The 22,589-nt window shown below is 37.9% G+C and overlaps 1 long non-coding RNA gene across 1 annotated transcript in view; it reads left to right on the top strand.

Annotated features, from left to right (window-relative positions):
• Positions 1-22,589, top strand: part of LOC311299379 — a 143,406-nt gene that overhangs the window by 21,749 nt on the left and 99,068 nt on the right. The window contains exon 2 of the long non-coding RNA XR_014629110.1: positions 2,828-3,012. This is a non-coding gene — a long non-coding RNA (uncharacterized lncRNA). The remainder of the gene's footprint in view (positions 1-2,827; positions 3,013-22,589) is intronic.

Genomic DNA, 22,589 nt, shown 5'->3' on the forward strand with positions numbered 1-22,589 from the left:
GTGCCTTTGCTAGAAGCTTGCTTTATTAATTAGCTTGATTATGAGGTCAAGTGGTCTCTTTACGCACTCACTGGCTGTGTGAAGGAACTTTGAGAATGTGCTTCAAACGGCCTCCTCTGACTGTGGCGGCACGATCTATGGAGAGAAACGTCAGTGCTAAGTGCTGAGAATCCAGTGTCATTCGTTTTAAAGGACCGCTTTACTGCTGAAGGCTGGGAATGCATAATCAGGCTCTTTAAAGAAGTGTTTGGCTGTTGAGCTGGGGGAATGTGGGCTGTCACAGAGCTGCTTTGGTGCCCAGCTCTGCCTCAGCTGTTGACCACTGCCAGCTTGGCCCAGCTCAGGCAGGCAGCACAGCTGTGAACTCAGAGAACTGCCATATTTTGATCAATTCCAGCATATGTGCTCTAAAGATACGGTCAGTCCTTGCTGCTCTTTACCTTTGGACTACCCTCCTGGTAAAACAATGTCACAACATCTTAAGGTGCTCAAGCTGCTCACAGTGTTTTTTTGCTTGACATTCCTTTGAAACAAGCGTAGTCTTAGTAGAATATTGTTCTTTTTCAGGACATTTGTCTTGGACTCAAAGATTCAGTAACGCACACAACATGCGACAACAACATTAAAAGGGAAAAATAATAATAATTAGTCCCAGCTCCATCGGATTTACTGCACAACACTGGGCCCAATTGTAGTCCAATTCACATTTACCGACCATTGCTCAGCAAAAATCTGTGTGGCAAAAAAACCAGTTATTTCAATGGGAATCTATGTGATGAGGAATTTCACCTATGGACTTCCGGTGGCAAATAACTTTGACACGTGAATTCGACCAATAGCAAAGTGACCTCTGTGTGGTTGGAGATTCATAGCTTGGAAACAAAGCCAACTTTCGACCAAAAAAAGTACACATCAAAAATGATAAAATGGCTGTTTGAAAAGCAGTTATTTAGGTTTGTTTGGTAGCCTGAAGATTAAGTTTGGATGTGTATTTTGTTGTCATTAGTCCTGTAATCCAGTAATTCATGGTCCAGTATTCTTTTGCCTGCGACATTTCACTGAGCAACGGTAAAAGTGAGTGCACCTTTTAGTCTAACTTTGTAAAAAGTTAGTGTTTTTGTGAAATTTTATAATGAAATTTTAACCCGACCTCATGAAAAAATGTGTATGTATTCGTACAATGTAATTTGTATGGAAACATCAGATTTAAAAAAAAACAAAGTAAGCATGAAAGTCCACCCCAGTGTGGTGTAAACAGATTGTATGAAAATTTATAAGTGAAATCATACATATTCATGTAAATTGGACCCAATTTGCCAAAACAATTTCCCATTAGAGTGTGTCGACTGTTTATCTATATCTATATATCGCCTGACCAGAAGAGATGTTTACCAGCCCTAACCAGCTTGACCAAGATGGTCTACCCGTCCAGCCAAGTTCCTACCAGCTGGTAATCTGGTCAATTTCCTAATCCAGTTTAGGAATCAATGTAACTAACTACTATCTTAAGGCTTTAGAAAGATTGTAAGTTTGTACTGCATCCAGATACACACGTATTTGACACACTGCCTTGAGATGGAATCCTCTATGCAATTTTTATGTCCAATTTAATGTTTGTGTTTTTCAGGGAATCAATTGACTGTTAGATTCCTCTGCAAAGGTGTGTAACTCTATATCCTATAGATCAGCAAAGTATGGCACAAGGGTCCATTCATAGCCTCAGTTATTAAGCACCGAAATATATTTTGATAGGTGTAAAAGTGGGGTATATTCATAAATAATTACCAGAGAGGCTTTTTCACACTTCCTTTCCTGCTACTGAGTCCTTAGAGAGCACTTGTCAGTGACTTGTGGGTAAACTTAGCTATTGCTGATAGGGAAGAGGTGGGAAAAATTTCAATAGGCAAGTGGCCATGTTCTCTCTCTCTCTCTCTCTCTCTCTCTCTCTCTCTCTCTCTCTCTCTCTCTCTCTCTCTCTCTCTCTCTCTCTCTCTCTCTCTCTCTCTCTCTCTCTCTCTCTCTCTCTCTCTCATGTGTGTCCATATTGAGTCATGAGCTCTGCTACAGGGATCAGTAGGGCTGAGGGGGAAAGTCCCGAGTCTTTTCGGTCTGCACCTGGACACACTCACATTCCACAGCCCACAGGCCTGAATGAAGGACCTGTATGAGAGTGTGGGTGGGTGTGTGCTGCAGTTTGTGTCCTGAAATGTAAAGTATGCTAATGCTGTATCCACATGAATCCTAACCACATGAAACAACCTTTGGAATGACATAAATTTAACAGTTCTGTTGATTTTTCTTTTCTTTTTCTCCACCTTAATGTGTGTCTCACTCAGAATGGTATATTTATACGACCTCTCACCTGTTTTAGCACTAACAGTAGTCATTCAATCATACACACATTTACATAGCTATCTTACTGGAGACTTCCCATTTACTAATTATAGCAAACAGTAAATTCTTCTAAAATGTCTCCTAATGTGTTTTGTGCAAGAACTAAACTGGCATGAGGGTAAGTGAATTAAGACAGAATTACAATTTTTTTTTTTTTTTTTTCATCCAATCCTTTGGAAAAGGACACAAAGAAAACCCTAAGACTCCCAGAGTTTAGTCTCTAAAAGTGTAGCTTGGTCAGAAACGCACAGGTCTTTCTCCCTGCCTAGCCTTCTGGCTGATTGTATAAGTGTTTGAAAACCCAGAGCTCGGAAGGAATGCGTTCCTGATAGCTTAAAATAACAGTAGGACGGGGTTTTTACACACGCTCTGGGCCAGAACCTTGTTGTTTCCGGAATCATCTTTGACCTTCTCTCTTTTGTCCATGCCACAGATTCTTGTGTGGGAGCTGAGGCCTTTCCGAGACACAACAGAAACCAGAGGCTGTGGTTCATTTCATGACTTCCTCCTCATTGTTTGCTTGTCTGTGTGACTGGAAACCGGCAGTGACAGACAGATGACTTTGGTCGCTCTTAAGCCAAGCCTGTAGAGAAACTGGACCTGGCTCCTTCAGAAGTAGTGAGTAATCAAGGCCGACGGCCGAATGCCATACTTTTCCCACACTTCTCTAACCTGTCATGCTGACCTTGTTGCTCCACTATGCTTTCAGCTTGATGTCCAAATTATCCCGGCACACTGCTGCCAAGCTGCTTCAGTGGTTTACACAATCCTGTGCCCAGTGGTCATTGAGTATTTTGCTCTCCACTCTATTTCCTTTTTCGTTCGGTTGTGTGTGTTGTGATAAGAGTGTATAGCAGGCCGTATTGAGGTCAGAGATGGGGATCTGGCCTCTTCAGCTGCATATTTAAAGCACCGCAGTGAGCACTAACTTAGAAAAACAGGACCCGTAAATTGACAAGAGACGTTACAAGAGCGTTGATAGCTTAGCCAGATGCTAGGCCCCCTGCGTGGGTGTTTGTAGATGTCTGTCTTATGCTGTGTGTGTGTTTGTAGCTGTGTCCTGGATTGACAGTGAGGTCCAATGTCATTCATTGCATTAACCCTTTTGGCTATGCCTTTTCAGGACGATTGTAAACACACAGTGCACACTGAAGTGCATATGTAACCAGAGGTGATTATAGATAAACACATTTGCCTGTCAGTCATACTTGTTTTATCTTATGGTGGTTTCAGGCTGTCATTACTATTGATTATTGCATACAGGCAGGAAATCTTTGTTTTGAATTGGTTTTGAATGCAAGGATAATTGTAACCACATATTTGAGGACTGAAATGTAAGAATCAACCATTAAATGTACTATTTGTACTCATGTTGGAAACCTTTTATTGCCTTTTCAATTTAATGACTTTAAAGATGTTGCGGTGTAACCAAGTAAAAAGTAACAACATATTTTCTTTATACTTTGAATGTGTGTTCACTTTTTGATCATTATATTCTAAAACTTTTTAAACACATTTTTCAAGGTAAAAAATATATTTTACAAAAATCATGAATTATTAATGAATTACTATCATTACTTGCAGAGTCACACCACATGGCAGTGTATAATCTAACCATGCCTTGTCATAAAAAAGGACCAATTATTTGATATTTAAATTATTGACCTTAACACACAGTAATGAAGGTCTTCAGGGAACTGTTATCTTTTTTTGTTTAGTTTTTTATAAAAAAAAAAGTTTTATTTTTCTGTATGTTGTTTGAACTGGCACTACGACTTTGTCGCACATGACTTGACTTGGTGGCTAAAAGTTTTTTTTTTTGCTATAAGCAGTTTTTTTTAAAACAAAATCCTAAATAACATTACAGCGTTATGCCAAAACTACTTTAAGGTTTTAAATTTTCATCCTTTTAGTAACATAATGCTCATATTGGTTTTGTAGAGCATTAACTTCGTTTGATGTAATTCTTGTTCAAAGCGAATGTTTTCATTGTCCTCAGTGCTCTTCTCGGGTGTATTTGACTGATTTGTGTTCTCTCAGCTGCTTGGGGTCCACTGACCTACTTGCTCACAATGACAGGGCTGTTTCTTCCTGGCGGTAACAAATCGTGAACGGGGGGCATCCTGCAGGCCAGGAGAAAGGGTGATGTATGGGACTCCCACCATTTCTCTCACGTCTCTCTCTCCTGCCATCTATTCTTTTGTTCAGGGGCCGCTCAGTTACCCTGTGTTAGCTCTTTCCCCTTTGACCTCCCCCACAGGAAGAACCAGTGACAGACTCTGAAATTCAACCGCTCTCCAGAGACACGTGTGTGTTACAGCTCCATCCACATCCAGGCAATGGGCCGTAGCATTGCTACAGATACTGACGCTATTAGTTTAACTACATTTCTCAGTAGTGAGGTAGTAGTGTGGCTATTTTTCAGTACAGTAGCAAAGCTGTCTTTACCCTATAAAGCCTATTGTATCATATTTGATACAAATTTCCAAGGCCTTAGAAAATCTATAATAATTGTAAAAAAGTAAACATAAGAATAACTTTTATATTGTAAGAAATATTTTAAGATGAACACTTATGGTGCATTCACATGGCTCGTCAGCCTTGACGCTTGACGGAGGGCATGTCAGGAGCTTGGTGCTGATGCGACCGTCATAGTGACAGCAGCCAAATACATTACTTTCCGGTGTTGCATGAACGCAATTGGCTAGGGTATTTGTATAGGCTGGTATAGGTATCTGATTAGCTGATGCCTGCGATGGCGCTTAAAGTTGAAAATTTTTCAACTTCTGCCGCAAGCAACGCCAGTGACGCGATGCAGCAGAACCCACATTTCAGTTCGGTAAAGCATTACATCACCCATTCAAAGTAAATGAGAATGCACCGTGTGAATACACCGTTACTGGACTGAAGCAACTTTGGTTTACTTGATTATCCATACTTTTTTTTTTTGCTAAAAATGTGAGTATCAACAGGCTTTTGAGGGACATTTATATGTACATCTCTAAATCATCATTGTTTTGCATTGTATCATGTTTTGACCCAAGCAATACAATTACAGAGCTTTGATCATGAAATTAAAAGTAATACATTACAATATTGCGTTACTCCCACAAAAAGTAACTAATTGCGTCAGTTACTTTTTATGAAAAGTAGTGCGTTAAATTACATTTGCATTACTTTGTATCACCTGGGCTGGGGTTGCTTGTTTGTTTTTTAATAAAAAATATAAAAAAGTGGAAAAAAAACAAACAAAAGTGAAATGAATAAGCCTCAGGCTGAAGGAAATGCATATTTACGCCTGTACAGTAGAGACAAATCTTTCAGCTTTGCTGCTATTCTGGATTAAAGAACAATAGGATACAGGAGAAGGAAGTTCAACACTCTCATTTCTAAATCTAATCTAAAGTAATTTTTGCTTATTAGTATGGTTGAATTAGATCAATGCAGCAGCAAAGACATTGGTTAATAAAGTGAGATTAAATACATAAAGTACATTTGTGTAATTTAATATAGTTAATTATAAAAGTTGTGCGTACAATTCTGAGATTGCATGTTTTTAATCATTTTGAGGAATACTGAATGTTTTTGTGCAAGTGAGATGAGTAAATGAATGTTCACATTTAGTCTACTAAAATAACTATCATGTTTACACAGCGCACACAACACCTCCTCACTTTATTTCTCTCAACATGGGGACAGGAGAGCTGTCAGTCAATAAATGTGAAAAAGTAACTAGCGTTACTTATTTTAAAAAGTAACTTGGACATTTTGTTGTAAATTGAAAAAGTAATGCGTTACTTTACTAGTTACTTGAAAAAGTAATCTAATTACATACCTCGAGTTACTTATGAGTTACCCCCAACACTGAATATAAATATCAGAATTTGCAGCAAATTTTGTGTTTTCTTAGTTTGGGCTGCTGTATAAAATTGAGGTCTCATACTCAAGGAGGAAAAAAACACCTTGATTTGATACATGTGTCCATATTCTCCTCTATTGTACTATATGATTTAGACATTGAAATTCTCTACTGTGTTACATTTTCCCTCACAATGATTTGGCAATCAAAGTCAGTTCCGTATTCTCTGTCGGCGGTTCTAGAGTGATTCATGTGTGAATCAGATGAGTCGATTGTTTACAATGAATTAGTCAAACATTTTTAGCAAAACAGTATGAATCAGTTTACGATTCAGTCTGAATCATTCTGACAGCTCAATCAGGCAATTAATCTTTAGGAGTAAAACAATAACAGGATTTATATAACAGATTTTTTAAGTGCTCGGTTTGTTGTAATTTGTAGTATGTTTTGTTACACCATTTAGGTGAACAGTGAAGGATACAGGTTTTAATAATGTTTTAAAAAGAGGAACTGCAAACTGGATTTAGCACTCATTGCTCTCTCATGTAAGACTTTCTTAAAGACAGCACTTATAATGCTGTACTCTGAAGATCACCATGCACAGCAGAAACTGTCAGATCTCATGTCTAGCTCTTCCTCAAACTCGTATTGTGAATTAATAACATAAGTATGATCAATAATAGATGCCACTATGACTTTTGCCCCCAGACTAGACAGAAGACAATGAATTATGGATTATTATTTTTTTTTTTCATGGCTATGGAGGTTTTTATTTTCTTGTTTTGTTCGTGAGATCTCCTTCTTATCACATCTAACAGAAAGGCTTTTTAATTAAAAAAGTGATGAAAGCTTTAGGAGCACTTGTTTCTGATATATGAGAATTTCATTGATAATCTTACAAAAGGAAAATTGTGCAATAGTCTAACATATGAGATCTACTGGAAAGTTGTAGAACACAACAAGTCAAAAAGTACTTTTGATTTTGACTGTGTACTTCTTAAAGGGATAGTTCACCCAAAAATTTAACTTGTCATGTCATTCCAAACCTGTATGAATTTCTTCAGTAAAGAAGAAAATATTTTGAGAAATGTTTATTTTTTTGTCCATAATTCAGTGTCAGTGGTCAATGCTAACCAAAAGCATTGTTTTTCACAGAAGAAAGTCAAATAGGTTTGGGTCGACATAATAATGACTAAATAAAAGGATTTTCATTTTATCCTTTTAAAAACTTAGAAGCATTTGTTAGATAGATTTATGGTTTGCATTTCTCAGTAGGAAGAGTTTACCAATCGGCATCATGTCTTTATTTACTAATAGTGATGATTTTATGATTTACTCTTTTATGTTAAATTCCAAACAGCAATTTTTGGGAAATTTAATTGTCCACACTTTTTGCCGAGGAATAACAATGAATAGTGACCGAAGCTTTCAAGCTTTAAAAAGGATATCAAGTCACCATTATAGTATCATAAAGTTCATATGACACAAAAGTAAGTCATATGCAATTTATTCCAAGTCATACAATAGTTTGTGTGAGAAACAAACTGAAATGGAAGTAATTATTCACTGAAAGTCACATTGATGTAAAAGGACATATGTCCCTTTTGTGAGCAAATTATTCAGAGTCTAGTCAATGATTGACAAAACCTGAATGATTAGCTCACAAAACATACTGAGCTGGTCCTTGGATTCGAATCACTCAATAGACTCAATTAACTCAATGGGGGAAAGATCGTCAGAGAATGAAGATCAATCCACTCTCTGAATTTCTGATCGATCAATCCGCAATCTGACTCGTGATGCAGCCTAGAATCATAATCACGCCATGTTCGTTCGACCAGAGGAGACCTGCACCCCCCCCCCAACTGAGCCTAGTTTCTCCCAAGTCCCCCTCCATTTCTGTCACCTGATAGATTTTTGGTTCCTTGACTGCTGCCTTTGGCTTGCTTAGTTGGGACCAGTGGCGGCGCTAGGGCTGGGCTAAGGGCGCTTAAGCCCTGAATGTTTTTTGGTAAAGCCCTGAATATTTTGTTACCTTGTCTTTCTCATAGAGCAAAACAATTAATCAATTAATCATTACCTAATCATGAAAAGTGCATTTTACAGTTTTATTTATATTTTTCCCTTTGCATTAAAGGTACTTACAACATGCTTTTGCAGCGTTGAGCATTGTAGCCAATCACAGACATGTCTGTTGAACGCATCGGCCAATCAGAGGCGTTTAAATGAGTCTGTGCTGAAGATGTTTTGCGCAAGCTCACCGAGTTCTACACTTTCGCAAACCTGTCATTATTATTGCCAATGAACTTAAGATGCAAATAAGGGATTTACTGCAATGTATTTGAAATTCTTGATGCTGCTCTGATGCACTTTATTACGCACCGCTCTTTTTGTTGTTGGGATGACTAAAAGTTCAGTGGTCTAGCTCATCAATGTCAAAATGATTAAAGAAAACGGAGCTTACCATTCACAGAAGGGTGTTAACAGTGAACGAATGCCTGGTAAAATGTAAGTAGATAAACATTTAATATTTGACAACTGTTTTACAATAGAAATGTTCAACTACAGTTCGACAGTATCCGGTGACGCAAATTACTCAACTTTTTTTTATTCATTAAATTTTGCCTTTTTGAATTGAAAATATGCTATCATTTCCTTGATTCATGTAGAGCGAATGTATGCATACCTAAAAATAAAATATTACTTACAAATAGTTTTGATTATTTCACTAATACAATAAGCCTTTCTTTTTCTTTATTCCCTTAAATCGCTTTTATAACTAATTAATTCATTTAAATAAAAATACCCAATTTTAGTTTGGGCTAAAGCCCCGAATATCCACTGACCTTAGAACCGCCCCCTGGTTGGGACAGTATTATTGATTTGACTGCCCTGGCTCTATTGGATGAGAACTGGATAATGACATCGCTGTTTTCTGCAGAGCTGCTTTATAGCTGAATTAAACTCATTTCATAATTGCTAAACTTCTCATAGTTATTGAACTGAATCAACACTTCACTGACTTCAGATGAATAATGGCACTATTGTCTTTTTTAGAGCTGCTTTACAGCATAATTGAAGTCTGTTAGCATCATTCATCATTATTTTCCTGTTTATCGCTGTAAAGCTGCTTTGAAACAATCTGTATTGTATAAAGCACAATACAAATAAAGGTGACTTCAAATAATGACAAAATTCCTGAACAAAGCATTGTATGGCTTCAAAAGACTTTGAATGTAGTGTGTGAGTCATATAGGCAATTTTTATGATATTTCTGTGATGATTTTTACATTATTTTCCTTGTGATCTTCAGTCCCCAATCATTGTATTTGCATAGACTGAAGAGCTCGACATGAGAGAAAATCACAGGTTTGGAACAACATGAGGGTAAGCGATAGTTCATTTTTTTTCCTTTTTTTTTTGTCTTGGTGAACTATCGCTTTAAGCTAGCATATTTAGCTTTCATCAGTCTGCACTTAAGTTTGGGTTTCCATCAGCTCATCAGAATGTTCAACATCAAAGGCAAACATGTTTTAAAGACTATTTAGGAGAATTTGGAAGCCCTGCAAACAATAATGATCAAAGTTTAGCATGTATTTCTTGGTTGTCCGGCATGTTTAGTCAAAGTGCCATTCCTTCAGTTCAAAAGCTAAAGATTAAAAATGTGCTTGTTAGTGACTGTGCTATTCATTGACACACCAGTCACCCACATGTTCATAGCAACCCAACCACTTTGATTGAGGAACTTGATGCATTTTCTTTTGTGTTTTGTTTCTGTGTATGTATAAAATAATATATATTTTATATATATGTATGTGTGTGTAAATAAATAATATATATATATATATATATATATATATATATATATATATATATATATATATATATATATATATATATATATATATATATATATATATTCATTCAGCCACCCTGGATTCCTGAAGATTTTTCTTCCCACTTAAGTATTTTCATCTGTAGCATTTCGCCTGCCATGATGTGACTGACACAATACCTCCATCCCGCTCCCCAGCCGCCCCACTCCATCGCTCTCTTCATGCTGATTTACGCTGTTAGAAATTTTGCTGAGTAAATTCTGTGCCATATCCAAATCCCCTTCGTCCCGTCCTCCCGACACTCCCTCCCTCAGATGGATTTATACCGATTTTAAGACTTTTATCTTTTTCGGGTTTGTAATTTCTGTAAGCAGACTCTTAACCAATGCAAAGCTTTGCTGACTAAGATGGTTGGGAGTTAGCGAGAGAGATCACAACCGCTCAGAAGCATCAGCAGTCACACACGTGCATACCTATTGCATATCCATACAAACACATGCATTTAAGGACATACACTCACGCAATATCTGCATGAAAACCTTATGTTAAGTGTTAATGTTTCCTTCCTCCTTTTATATGTCTATACTGTTTACATACGGACTCATTTATAGTGCCTATAAACAAATCCCTTATCGTGGGATTTACACACAAATATGGGCATATGTATGCAGATTTATTTAAGATAATATGAGCACATGAGTAAATTGGCTTAAGATAAATAATTAAATAAAAATGCAATTCATATATAATGGAATTAATACACCTTCTATGATGAGCATGTTTCATTTCTGAGTTAAAAATAAAAATTTAGGAGCACAATGTAAATAAGTTTTTAAATAAGCAAAAAAATAAATAAAAATAATCAAGCAGGATATATATGATATGATGGCCATCATGAATGTGTGTCAAGATCAGTAAGCCGACAAATATTGAATAATTCAATATTTTAATGACAAGGTAATGTTAGTTCATGTTGTAAAGAGTCAGGTTATGTGACTTCCCCAAAATGTAAATTTTTTCATAAAATGACATTTCTAAATTAAATAGTAACAGGTGTGACAAAAATGTGTAGTTTGGTCTACTGTTGTGTAGTCATGCTCTTCTGAAAAAGAGACCAGTTTTTGAAACATGGTTTTATTTATTCATTGTTTATAAATCAATAAATGCATTCATGTATATATTCACAAATATTTACAAAAATCTATAAATATTTAAAAACTGTATTCAATAAATGCATTCATGTATATATTCACAAATATTTACAAAAATCTATAAATATAAAAAAATGCATTCATAAATATTTAAAAAATAAATCCATTTATCCAGTTTGTATATTTATGCTCTCAAATCGATTAATTGCAATTAATCGCATCTAACATAAGTTTGTTTATATAATATGTGTGTGTATATAGAGAACTTGGCATGTGATTTGAACTAGATTTCCTTTTGTTTATCGTGGACCCTAGATATTAAAGTGTCGTAATTATCATATTAATGATATAATATAATTAAACATAATATAACTATTATAATAAAAGGAATATTTCCATAGCTAAATAAAAGGATGAGCCATAATCCAATCCACTTACATCAGTTTATAATTTCCTATCCAGCACCATTTTACCACACATCTTCTACCATTCTACAGCCAAATAAACATGTAGGACAGAGGCTGTTATTTGGACATCTCACCACACAATTACTGATTCTCATTCCAGCTGAAAAGGCCGCAGTGGCCCTAGAGAGAAGAACATTGTGTTCATTCAGTGAAGATAAATGTCTTTATTTTCAAGACCTTGCCTTATAAGTTAACGGACAAACCATAAGTCCGTATCAGCCTTTTAAAACTGATATTTGTCCCAGACTGGGAGTAGATTCACCCATCAAACAAACAAACTGAACAGGCAGACTCCTCTCCCAAGCCTGTTTGGAGAACGGTGAGTTCCTTGTTTGTCAGTGTGTTTGGGGAGTTGTGAGGGAGAGAGAGAGGATGTACGTTTAAGTCAGTTCCTCTTTTTGTGTGGAACGATATGAGGTCTGAGTGGGGCAGTTAAGGGTGCGCTGGTGCCAAAAGCATTATTTGGAGTGAGCCAGACAGTAGCCGTCAAAACAGGAAAGGCAAACAGCAGATGCTGAGATCTGCAGCACGCCATGAAGGTAACCTCAAGCCTTGGCCCCCTGCTCTCACAAACTCAACTTCCTGTTTAGCAGAGCACAGAGGGATGACCCTGTGGTTAAACACAAGTAGAAGTAGAAACAACTGACCAGAATCTAACAGTCACTTGAAGCGTTTAAATAGTAACAGGTGTGAGAATGAAAATGTGTAGTTTGGGCTGCTATTTTGTAGTCATGCCCCTATGAAACGTTTTATCTATCTATCTATCTATCTATCTATCTATCTATCTATCTATCTATCTATCTATCTGAAATCAATTAATAAAAAATATATATTCTTTTTTTAAATATAAATAAAATATTTGTTTTTATTTGTTCGTTTGTTTATTGATAGATTGATTGGCTAAGCTAATACACTCAATCAAATCTATAGTGGCCAAGTTGATCTACCAGCCCTCCTGCAAAATCCCACTTAAAGGGGTGGTTGATTATGATTTCACATTTTTAATTTAGTTAGTGTGTAATGTTGCTGTTTGAGCATAAACAACATCTGCAAAGTTACAAAGTTCAAAGCAAAGGAAGATATTTGCTTTTAAAGAAATAGTTTTTTAAGACTACAACAAACGGCTGGTAGGGACTACATGACATTCCTCCCGGGTTAGTTACATCACTAAGCCTAAAATTTACATAAACCTCTCCCCCTGGAACACGATTTATAGATTATATAAAATGTATATATAAGATTAAGACTATATAAGATTATATCATGACAGAATATGCTAATCAGTGACTAGATGATACTACGCAGGGCTTGACATTAACTTTTTGAGGCACTTGTCCTTCGGACAAGTACATTTGTTTCACTTGTCCATGCACAAAAGTCACTTGTCCGGGTAAAGATTTATAATTTTATCATTTATTTTTGTGTGTTTTGCTAATGCAGAATTCGAACAAACCATTGAAAGCATTCAAACACTATCAATATTAATACAATTCAGTTGAAACAGTAGAAAGGAACGTGTCCCAAGAATAGAGTTCCCCTTCAACAAGAAATAAGGATCTGCAGACTCCATAATACAAAGTAATACTTGTTATTAATAATGCTTGTGTGCAGTGTATCACCAGAGGTAGTGGTGACTCTTGGTGTAAAAAATAAAACTATCTGACCTTTATGCAGGCTTCAGTATGGACTGTGTGTCTGTCTAGGTGGTTAAGTCATATCGGCAACATAACTGGAACACTATTCATCCTCTGCATCTTCGGACCGACGCCTTGATTCCCAGGGGTTAAATCCTGGGCGCCGCTGCCTTTGGCTGCAGGTCCACCACCTCTCCACCACCAATCCAGCATCAAAGTCTTGCAACTTTGGGCCCTCTACTGACAGAAATAGCAGCCTATGAAGCTGGACTGAGCTGAGGCTGATCCTCCAGTCAGACTTGATCCGTTTCATGGTTGAGAACCCTCTCTCACACACAGCTGTGCTGACTGGCAGGACCAAGTACATTTTCAGGAGTGTCACCAAACTCCTGAACCGTTCACATCTCTCATCTGAAAAGATAGGAAAATATAAGGTTATATTTTATCGGTCTCTCATTCTGATGACAGCAACCGTACTGAATGGCACTACGTTTTCCTTGTCTTACTTATCCTGTTTAAGGATCCCTTAACTGTTGACACTACCCTGCCGCCAGGAGGTGTTAGATATGGAAAAGGCTATTGAGAATGAACCCCTACAGTTTTTGTGTCAAATTCTTACAGTAGTACACACACCTGACTTCAGAGTATTTAAGAATGTGTCCCTCATTGGAACAGCTGTTCTCCCCTGGGCAAAGACCTTGTAGTCTTGAAAGTTGGACATGACATCTTCTGTGCTTATGCCCTCCCTACACCTAGTCAGTGCCCTCAGGTCCTCCTGACCACTCTCCCTGAATTGAGCACTGCCGTCTGACCTATCCCATTTGGGCCAGCAAGAGGGATCAAAGGCCTTAAATTTACTGACTGGACTGCCCCTTTGTAGGTCCCTCAGCTTCTCCTCCAAGTGAAAGATGATGGCATCTGTTTGGATCAAAACATAATCTTTTGAGTTACATTATTGCCAATACATTAAATTACACAGCACCGATCTATAATGTAACTAACACTACATTTCTCCTTACCAATCACTGCTGCTCGTTCTGCTTCCAAGCTTGGAACTGTATGTCGAACCTGAAACTGCACTCATCTGTGTTCTCCATTAGTCTTCACTGCCTCTTACTCACTTTGGCCATCTGTGGACCCATTTCTGTCTTGAGTGCTGTCAGGTTCCAGTAACATGTCTCCAGGCTTTCAACCGCTTGACACACCGTGTTGTTGTCTTTCTGGAACTCTTTGCTCAAAAGAGCGAGATGATCCAGTGTGTCACACATGAAGTGTAGGAAGATTAAATGGTGCAGGTTCTTGAGATACCCAGTGACTTGTTTCGCTCTTCCAACGACAGCTGGTGATGGTTTGGGGTTCCTTTCCATGTTTGCCATGTCCTCAAAATGGGCCAGGAGGACAGGGTAACTATCACATACAATCTGCAAAAAAAGAATTATTATTCATAATATCCATTTGGCATTACTCATTAATACAATCTGCTGAAAAAGCTGTAGTTAATTGACCTTAACCAAAGGTCAGTTAATTGATTAACTGACCTTTGTTGCACGATGCACATATGGTAGCCATTGGGCACCATGGAGGTTGGACGGCTTCAGTACCTTCTCCTCCAGGGCCTCAGCAATCAGGTGAAGCTCCCTGAGAGCCTTGGGGGAGTAGTGGTACTGGTCATAGGTTCTTCAGTGTATTCTGAAGCTGTACCATGTTGGCATTTTCTTTAATTGCTTTAGTCACACCCAGCTCCAGGCGATGAGCAACACAGTGTATGGAGATGAGGTATGGAATGTCCCTCAGAAGCTGCGCTGCCACCCCATTCCTGCATCCGACATTGACTGCTGCTCGATCGCTGCCAAATCCCACTAGCCGTTCTTTCCAGTCATCAATGTCAGCTTCTCCAAATGCTTTGAAGAAAAACACAAAAAGAGAAGTCAGTTGAGCACCATACATTAAAATGTAAACATGAAAACACAGATATTGCATTGCTAAAACAAACCCCTCTGGATTAAGGTAGTTGCAACCGAATCAGTCTCACTTGTCAATTGCTTTCTGCATTTCCATATCATAATGACATTTCAAGTGAAAACACTTGTGCACTGTAAATCTACCATCCAACCATTCCACATTACCTGCATAGATGGCATCCAGGATCCCAGAAGCATTTCCTTTCTTAACAGCTTGAATGGAGAGGAAAGTATTTACTGGACCCTCGTCTGCCATGAAGCGGATATAGACAGCTTCATTTTCAATGGTGCCACCATCAGTTGCCCCATCAATCATGATGGAGAAATGTTTGGCTTTCCTCAACTTCTCCATGAGCTTTTCCCTCTCCACATCATATATGTTACAAATGAAGCTGCAAAGAACAACAGTATTCTGTTAACACTTTGGGTACTGCACACAATAAAGCATTGTTCGGCTACTTTATTTGTGTTTATTTTGTCTGTGTGTGACATACCGAGCGCAAGCTTTGTCTGAATTGTAGCTGTCTGGGAGTGTCCCACCGGTCCTGTTGATGAGCCCATAAAGTTCAGGAAATTGAGTGAAGGGTTGCTCCTGCTTTGCGATGTCATAGGCTGTGTGCATAACGTTTTTCATTTTATTAAACAAGGCCGGGTCCCGTACTCCTTGGACTATAGTTGGCACTTCTGCATTAGGACCTTTTGCCTTCTCTGTAACAGCACAGTGCTGGTGGCGTTTGCTGATCCCGTGGGACAGCAGTGTGTCATGTCTAAAGGCACTTGTCCCTTTGACCAACGAAGATGAGCTGTAAATATTATAAAAATAATATAGGTAACAATTTAGGTGTTATTAAAAATGTTATTTGTTAAACATTTACACAATTTCTGCAGAATGAAACACTTTCTGTTATGTACTGTTTTGCAGCTTCGTCCCAAGATCCTTTGGTAACATACAGACCGTGCAGTTAATTTAATGCTCAACACTTGAACAGGGGTTTCATTACTTGAAAGAGGAATTATTTACTGCGTCATCTCAGTTACAGTGCGTACATTATCAGGGCTTGGAAATACTGTGACTTGCTAAAGTAGGCAAATGGCTAGTAGAACATAACCTTTCATAATAATTTCAGTAAATCAAACTGCAAGACCCAGTGGAATTTTATATACAGCTAACAAACTAACGTTAGCTTGCATTGCTAACGACATTGGCTAACTCAAATTCGGTAGGTATCCTCAGTATTTGCAAGCTAGCTAGACTTACTGTATACTATATCTAAAATAATTTTGTAGACATAACAATGGATTTTGCCACTTTCTACCCGGCAGAGGCTGATTTACCAAGGGAAACTTTAAAACGTCTAGCTACTTTACATCCGAACATTAGCTAATATTTAACTATGTACATTTAACCAATACAAATGCTGTTAATGCTTGTTCACAGTACACGGCTGCCGATGCTAGCTAGCTAACGTCACTTACTTGTCAGCCAGGTTGGGTTGCCCCCGACAGACGCCACAGAACATTACTCCGTCTTCATAAATAACCCAGTCGAATTCATCTTTCCATTTGGTTACAAATTTCCGTTCCCGTTTTAATTCGTATGGTGCTGTTGGTGTAAGGTGACTTGTTTTTGGAGCTTTTCCTGGCGCTTGGCCGGGCTGTGGAGCCTGAAGAAACATCACTCTCCACTCCAGTCTCCACCACTGTTCTTTGAGGCAGGTAAAAATGTTTAAACTTGGACCGACTCCTGATTGGCCAATCAAAGCATTCTGAGTTGGACGCTGGTTCGACGGATTGTGGGGAAAAAAATGTGTTCGTTTCAAATCTGTAAAATTAAATCTGTAAAATAGACGTAATGAGTGGCACATAATGTGAAGTAACATGGCATTTTATTTTGTTTGAAATTTAACTTGTCCAGTGGGACAACTAATTTTCTCTTCCACTTGTCCTGGACACGCGGACAAGCCTTAATATCGAGCCCTGCTACACATAAACTACATAAATTCATCAACTAACCATTCAGAAATGTCCGATTGCATTCTACATGTTGTCACTTCTTCTTGAGTCTCTCCATTATTGTCTGACTCCGGTTTGAACATAAACATTGAAATTTTCAGTGCATGTCTGTGTGAGGTTTAAGGACACAAACTGTTGAAGCTCCGCCCCCTGTGCTGGGAGCAGAAGCTCATTTGCATTTAAAGGGACAGACACAAAAACGGTGCGTTTTTGCTCACCCACAGAAAGTGACAATTTTAACATGCTATATACAAATATCTGTGGGGTATTTTGAGCTAAAACTTTGCATACACACTCTGGGGACATCAAAGACTTATTTTATATCTTGTGAAAAGGGCATTATACCACCCCTTTAATCCGGCCTTTTCTGACTTTAGCTGGTTTTGGCTGGTCTTATTTTGTTTAAGAAGGTCTAGTTGGACTCCCAGTCTGGCCAGCTGAAAACTTTCTAAAACCAGCCAACTGACCATGCTGGGAGACCAGCCAAGACCCGCAAGCTATCTTGGGACCCCCAACAGGGTGGACTAGTTTGAAATAATGTAAAACCACTGGTTTGCACTCTGCACATCATTATTTCTGCACCCCAAGGCACTTTTGTGACGAGAAATGCAGTCATTATTTTCGCATTAGTGATATAATGTACATGGCTCCTTTCTAGTGATATAGCAGAGATGGTGAGTAAGAGCCCAGAGAAGAATGAAGGGTTGGACTGATGTGGTAAGACTGATCCTTATGGTTGCCCCCTGTTGGCAGGAGCAGACCGGAGCCAGCATTATTGTGCTCCCCTATTGATTTCAGCAGAGAAAGGGGAGTCGAGTCTACCTCATTAGGAGGGGTGGGCTATAAGGAGCAAGAAATAGAGAGATCCTACTATTGCTGTGGTCTTGTGCTGTATAGGCTTTTCATTTTTCAAAGCTTCTCCAGGCACAAGAATGCTGCTCAATTAGGCTGTCCACTCACGACTTAATGAGGAACCAGCCATGACGGCGTCCTCTAATTTATGACAAATTGCCTAATTGTTCCTGGCTATTCACATGCTCTGGGCGAGGTTTGTGGAACGTGCAGAGACAGCCTCACTGCCACAATAAGTCTGCAGTTCTTGCAGTTCTTCTCGTCTACTGACCACTTTCTTGTTTTGTTCATTATTCTAACTAACTTTTTGATGTTCCAATCCTTGCATTAGTCTTGGTTGTCATTTAAACTAAAACCCAGTGTTTTAAACCTTTTGTTGTACACGTCTTCAGTGCATTTCTGATTGGTCCGCTCCTGGAGGTCAAATTGGCAGGATAAATGTTTTAAAGTAAAAGTTTATTATTCAGAATAGCATGCCACTCTTACTAGCAGTACATATCAAATCACTCTCTGCTGAATATTGTATTGCACATTGCAACATGCTCAACTTGACATTCCATTTGCAATGTGATGAATGATCTGGAAATAATTGCAGGTTTTTTTTTTTTTTTTACTTATTTAATTGGACTGGTATTGAATTTAAAATGCATAATGACAATTTTTACTTCCAATATGTTAGTTGGACGCCACTTGCTGTATTAAATATGCAACATGATGAGGCAGGACTCCAGACTAAAAAATTGACTATATAACCAGTGGCTCCTATTATGAAAAAAAAAAAAAAAAATACAGAATTGCTTGATAAAGATGGTTTTTCAAAAGTGGTTACGTTTCATTTGACGTAGTCATTGTAGTGAGACAGTATGTGCGCCATATAAATGTCTCTCTGTTTTGTAAAAAAAAAAAAAAAAAATTATAATATTGTTGATTTATGGTTCACCTACTTTACTGTTTTTTATGCAAAAACCTTTTTTCTTTATAATCGATTCAACATTACAATTAACCCTCACAATGCTTATCAATAATTTGTTTGTGATTTATATATGTTTTGTTTTACTATTATTGAATAAAATTTATTACTACAAAACTCTGTTGTGAATATGTATCTTTCATTTTAATTAGCGGTTCCCGGTTCCTATAAAATTGGACACAACCAAAAAATGACTCGGGGTTCAATGAGAGAGTCAGTAGCGAATCAGTAACTTCTCTGAACAATTCACACATTGAGTGATTCTGAATCGTTAACCCTTGAGTGAGTTTGAGACTGTTTCATGAATCTTTTTGACTGACTCATTAAAAAGAAGCTGTTTACAAGAGTCATTGTTTATGAATCCAACATTTCAACTCATGCTGACGTGAACTCTAAAGCTGTAATTAACTAACCACACATCATGAGATTATAAATAACGAAACCATGTATAAACGCATGACTGTAATGACTAAAAAAAGATTAACTGTTCAATTTGTCATGCATTTGAACCATTTAAGTCCCAATCTGGAGCCCTGTGTTCATGTAATGACAATAGAGCAAACTGTACTACAGTAAAAAAAAAAAAAAATGGTTTCATATGTAGGCTACTGTTTGTATTTAGTATTTTCTGTGTACAGATTATATGTACATTTTTATTTTTTGGTTTTTATTTAGTTAGTTAGTTTGCAGTATATAAGTGTGTACTTAGTTAGTATTCCATTCTAAATATTGCTGTGTCCAGGGCTTGGCATTACATTTTTTGCTCACCAACCACTGTGACTAGTGGTTTTCTAGTGGTTACTAGCCGCATAGCATTTTCACTGGCCACAATTTTGATATTGATACCATGGGGTAAACTGCCATATAGATATTTTTAATATTATCTCATAAGTTGGCAGCAGGTATATTAGGCTGCTGTCACTTTAAGACCTGACGCACGGATCCATTATAGTTACACGTGTTTTCTTTCTCAACTGTTACCATCCACTTAAAACATAACTGACTGTGTTCACGTGAATACTCGCCAAAACCGGCATTTTGACATTATTTTGTGTGTATTTGACTGTTTAAGCGCAATAAGCAGCGAAAAAGAACTAAAATTAGTACTGAGAGGCGGCTTTATGTGCGCACACTTTGGTTGTGAGCACAAAATCTGTGCAAATGAGTAAAATGATGTGCAATACGTGATATCCCACGCCAAAATTCAAGCCCTGTAACACTACCAATATTCATCCGGAGCAAATTAAACAAGCGAGTGAGGGGAGGCGGGTTAGTGTGTAACTCGCTGTTGGAGAGATGAAAGAGCGAGAAAGTGTAGCTGGTATCGTCCATCTATTCTGTGGAAAATGAGTAGCTTATTGGAAGCCTTTCAGATATTTCAGTATCGATAATGTCAAGCCCTGCATGTGTCTCTCCATATAGCTTCTGCACATTTGTAAACTAATGATAAAGTAGAAAAAAAAAACCTCACCACTTCACTACACTCAGTAGAAAATAATACGATAAAATGTATCTGTATCTTATAAACGAGACATTTAAACAATGTTCAGCCGCTAAACCCATGTGTGAGGATTTTGGCTTAAGCTGAAGGTCATTGCATGGCAACAGAATATTTCCAAACAGTCCATTATTATGCTTGTGCATTTCAGTCTTGGACACACATTGAAAATGTGTTTGCGTAACCCTTCGGTAGACCTGAATTGCTTTTTCACCTCATTGAACATTACCCTGAATTCTGATGCAATACCCGTGGCTTTCAGCTTGTTTTCCGTCTCCTCCTTTCGTGCAAACACACACACATATGCACATCAGTTAGAATTATGCACTTTATGTCTTTCCCTGGCTCTGTTTCTGCTTACACACTCTCTCCTGTGCTCCGTTTCTGCCTCGCAGACATGCAGCCAAAAATTGCGAAGCAGTCTAGCACAGGCTTCTCCCAATCAGACACTCACTGGTACCTCCAGACACTGCTTTAACAGCCCTCCCCGCACACAGCTGTGCCAGTGACCCAGTAAACTCGCAAATGAACCAGCGCTTGTGCCATCTCATTGGCTGGATCAGAGACGCATGACAAGCCTCTAGCCTCTCCATCTCTGTCAGCTTTTCTTTAATCCCATTCCAAAAAAATCCTCCTCATTTTCCCCTGCTATACCCACAACAGATCATTTTTCTATCGCAAGAGGTCGTGTCCCCTAATAATATCATTTTGACTGCAGACATGTTGCGATTTCCTCTAAATCTGTCAAATGAAACAACACGAGACGGATTAGTTCTCTGTTCTCATGCGCTTTCCACTTCCACTTTCCCATTGGCTCTTTCTGCTTTCGGAAGGTCTCCCTCCCTCCACGCTTTCACTGTAAATTGCTATTGTTTTTATTTATATACAAATCGTGGGAGAGCAGAGTGCTGGGAGTCTGTCTCCCTCGCTCCGTCTTGACCAGTCCCATGAGTAGTGGGTGGAGTAAATGGCGGTCTTATTAGTTGGAAAGAGTTGCAGAAGAGTCCTCATGACCTCATGCTGGTCTCTCTCCTTTTTCTATACTGATGTTAACTATTATTATCTTATTTATTTACACTTTGGATTGATCATATACATTTGAATTGTTATTTTAGCTATTTGGTTATCTTATAAAATGGCATTGCTTAGTAGTGGTGGAACGGATCACAAAATTCACGGTTCGGATTATATACGTTTTTTGAGCCTCGGATAATTTTTCAAATCAGCAAAAAAAAATATATAGCTTTTCATTTATAACTTAAAACTCTCTTGAAGTTCTTCGATACTACATCAAAAACTAGCCTAACTGATAAAGTTCACACATTATTTAAAACCAGTGAACAGTCAGTGATAAAATAAGAATACTAAATAACAAAGTAACAGTCTTACAGTAAGTAGTATTCAGGTACAGAAATGAATAATTTAGCCTAAATGTAAAATAACACTTTGTTCACTGTAGAAATTAAAATTGTTAAAGCTGTATTTTGTGGTTTTATTAATATTAATGACACAGACACCAGTAGGAATATTAGTGCTGTCACTTAAGACCGACTGCACGGACCAAAAAAACTGACAAACATCCGATTTCTTTCTCAACTGTTCACTTATGACATAAACGAGAGAATACTTGCTGAGACGGGCATTTAGATGGGTATTTTGTCATAATGATGTACAATAATAATAAAAAAAAGGCTATATAATAAGTGTATTGTAAAGTCCATATTACTGGTCAAGAAAGAGTTTGGTGAGGAATGTTTGAGTTCATTGATTGGAAGATGCCAATGTTGATATCTTGTTCTGAAAGACGAGATAGCCAGATTATTTTACTCTTAAAAAAAACTCTGTTTAATCTTGTTGTTTTAGAGAAACCATTGAGATATTAAAAAGATCTCGTTTGTGATTTTTCTTTATGGGTGGGTTAGCTTTAGCCTTTTCCAGAGGTCTAGATGCAACA

The sequence above is a fragment of the Rutilus rutilus genome, assembly GCF_951802725.1.
Source record: "Rutilus rutilus genome assembly, chromosome: 11".
Classification (NCBI taxonomy): domain Eukaryota; kingdom Metazoa; phylum Chordata; class Actinopteri; order Cypriniformes; family Leuciscidae; genus Rutilus; species Rutilus rutilus.